Source organism: Macaca mulatta, chromosome 3, assembly GCF_049350105.2.
Source record: "Macaca mulatta isolate MMU2019108-1 chromosome 3, T2T-MMU8v2.0, whole genome shotgun sequence".
Taxonomy (NCBI): Eukaryota; Metazoa; Chordata; class Mammalia; order Primates; family Cercopithecidae; genus Macaca; species Macaca mulatta.
The window spans coordinates 139,559,166-139,562,494 of record NC_133408.1 but is presented as its reverse complement, the minus strand read 5'-3'; the positions used below and the strand labels follow the sequence as shown (position 1 = coordinate 139,562,494).

At 36.7% G+C, this 3,329-nt stretch overlaps 1 non-coding gene across 1 annotated transcript; it reads right to left on the bottom strand.

Annotated features, from left to right (window-relative positions):
* Positions 1–2,774: 2,774 nt before the first annotated feature.
* Positions 2,775–2,881, bottom strand: LOC114677156 (U6 spliceosomal RNA). Its single transcript, XR_003728464.1, has one exon. It is a non-coding gene; the product is annotated as a U6 spliceosomal RNA (small nuclear RNA).
* Between the last annotated feature and the right edge of the window lie 448 nt (positions 2,882–3,329).

Here is a 3,329-nt window from a genome sequence, read left to right as displayed (position 1 = left end):
TGTGCAGCCATGTCAGATGGTTTCACCAGAAGTGAATGTCAAAAGAATAGTAGCCTCAAAGACAAATCTTAGCAGACATAGTCTACCACGTTTCTAGAATTAAGCAAGGCTTTGGTGGCATTCTCAGGTAAGATACTGAAACTGCATTTGAAGTTCAAACAAACAAAGATTAATTTTAATAGTCAAGACCTATTTACACTTTCTGAGATTTCCAGTCTTTCATAGATGCTAAGGTTCGGAGGTACTCTCTAAGGTACTTTAGAAGAAATAATTTCATTTCTCAAGGTATTATAGATCCCCATAGTAAAAAGTTAAGACTCATGGCAAAGCAAGAAACAAGTCAACCAAATAGATAGCATTTCATTACAAAGCTCCTTCACTTGGTGAGTCAAAGGCACATTGCCCTCATTACTGTATTTCCTGGCCAGGACACAGGCTGGGGAATTAACAGAGTAATGGGATTTCCACACTGTCTTTCATTTTTAAGAGCTCCATATGAGCATGTGGCACCAAACTTATTTCTCTTTATCTTGATTTAAACTGTATCCAAGGCCAAGGGGTGAATGTGACTTGCTTTACTTCTTAAATTATGAAGTTTGTCCTAAAATTCCTATAGTTATTCCTCCACATTCCTCATTATCTCAAACTGGCTTCACATAAATTTTGATCATTGTGAATTTCATACAGACTATAGGTTCAACCACAAGACAGATAAAATTTTAATCAGTGAACAGCTAAAGAGGCCTTTTGGTCCTCATTATATATTGGATAAGTAAAGTTCTTGAGTTGAGGTACAGGAAAAAAAGTTATGTAATTATTATAATGCTAAGAAGAAAAATTTAAAAGCTTATACCTATATTTTTTTATAAGACATAATTTCTTAAGAACAAGGTCACTTTTTAAAATCAGAGTATTTTGTCATAATTAATACCAAAGTAGTAAAAGAAATAAAGAAGATTATAATGAAAGACATGTCTAAGGATGAGGATTTCCTTAGGATAAGTACTGCTATTTGGTGAGACAGCCTAGATGTATATAAAAGAGAAATGGAGATATTCACAGCCCTATGTATTATTAAGGTTGGAGTTAGGGAAAAGATATGTTATTATGATGGGTTAACAGACCACCATTTCAAGAAGATAAAAATGGGAAGACCTTAGCGTCCACACTTGGATGACTTGAGAGGCAGTTTGAAAACAGGAAGCCAATGAACCAGAGACAAGCCACTGGGATAACTCCCTTGGAAAACTAGGATCAATAGCTAGAGAGTTTCATAAAATCTGGACATATTTTAGAAATAGAGTCTTCATCAATAGACATGGAATGTTTTCACTGAGTTTTAAATTGACAGAGCTGTTGCAAGAAGATAAACAAATATGGCAAGCATTATAAGGGGAGAGGTCTGGAGAATTCACAATGTTAAGTTTCCAGAAGAAGGATATGAGTAGTCATTACAGAAGTCAGGGAGGTCACTACTGCACTGAGAACAGATTTGGATTAGATGCTGATCTGATGGGAGGTAACATCTGCATGGAATACCCCTTAGGAAGGTGAGAGTGTCATCATTTGTTTAATTAATGGATGCTTTTGGTCGGAACAGAATTTGTTGAATTCTTATGTCATTCCATGGGAAAAACCCAATGTACAATCTAGAAGAACATTTTAGGAAAATTAATTTCAGATACTGAAAGTACCTGAAAAAAAGAATGAGAACCAAATGATACAGCTGAGTGCTGGCACCACTTGAAAAGTGATCAAAAGGAAACAGTTAGGGAAGCAGTTTACATTTTGAATTTTTCTGAACCAGCTTGAAAAGACCTGAGGAAAGCAGGATAAAAAAAAACCACATATAACACTCCTAAAAGGAAAAATAAAGCAGAAAAGAATATTTCTCATGCCTTTGAGGTCAAATTAGCCCTGATAGTTAAAGGCCAAGGTCGGTAGTTCCAAGTTACCTTAGGATAATGAAGTTTCTATGGATCACAGTCTTTCCACACCTTCTCCAAAATACCATAAAGATTTAAAGAACAGTTAACTTAAAACATCAATAACGTACATTTGCCACATAGAGAACAGAAGATATAAATTGCAATTTATGGGTAAAAGAAGGACTAAGCAACTAAGACTACCAGAGCCCACACTTGCATGTGAGTCTGGAGGGAGCTGTATAATGTGTGAGTAGTGGGCAGCAGTGGTGAAATCCAGGAAACATTATCAAGAGTTCACCTCCAGAAATAGAGAGGCACATCCAGAGTAGAAGCTATCGACAGCCTTGTTGGGCTTAGAAGACTACATAGCACAGTCAACGGGAAGACAAAGAAGAGGCTTGGAAAGGTGGTCTTGGCAAAGTATCTTTAAAGAGAGTTACAGATTGGGATGACTTGCTGCTGGTTTGGGTCATTTTAAGCTTGTCTCTGAGGAAGCCTGGAAGTCAAATATTGACCTTTGAACAAGAAGGAAATTAAATAAACTAGCTGTCTATGTATAGTGTGCAGCATGAAGTCTGAAATTCGCCTGGAGACATGCTGTACTAGCTTGTTATCTATACTGCTTAGTGAAAATGTATAGATTGACAGTTATACATGGTTTAACAAGTCATAAAGCCTAGGTTTTACCTAAGTGATTGGTGTGGTATAAAAGACTCCTCAACAAATTTGTACCTTGGCATGAGTGAAGCTCATGAACTCACAGATGAAATCAGATATCTTTTTTGAAAAAAAAAGATGCATAACAGTTGCGCATATTTTGGGGGTACTGTGATATTTTGAAACCTGAAAAATATGGAATGCTTCATAAATTTTCATGTCACTCTTGTGCAGAAGACATGCTAATCTTCTCTATATAATTCCAGTTCTAGTATATGTGCTGTCGAAGCAAGTACGAAACCAAAATATCTTGTATTTACCTTGGTGGCTCATAAACCAAAGACGAACCACATCCTATGTGACTGAGATAGGACCCCACAGGGCTGCACTGATAAGTCATGCTCCTCTACAAATGTCTGCACTTTCTCTCTGTGGCTGTAACATATCTTTTACCTTTATTAATCTTTACAAAAATATGTCCTGTGGGGTCCCATGAGGACTGTCAATTATCTGATGGTGTGTGACTTCTGTAGCAGCAGTTGCATTTGGAGTCAGCAGCTGGTTTTAAATAGAGGAAAAGAAGCAGTTGATGACAAACAGCCTACTGGAACGGAATATAATATGAAAATAAAAGCAAACTGCACCTCCACTAAATAATGATTTCATACATTTAAAAACCACCATTTCCTATTGCTACAGAAGCAGAATCCTTGATATGAGAACTCAGAAAAGCCACCTGCTACC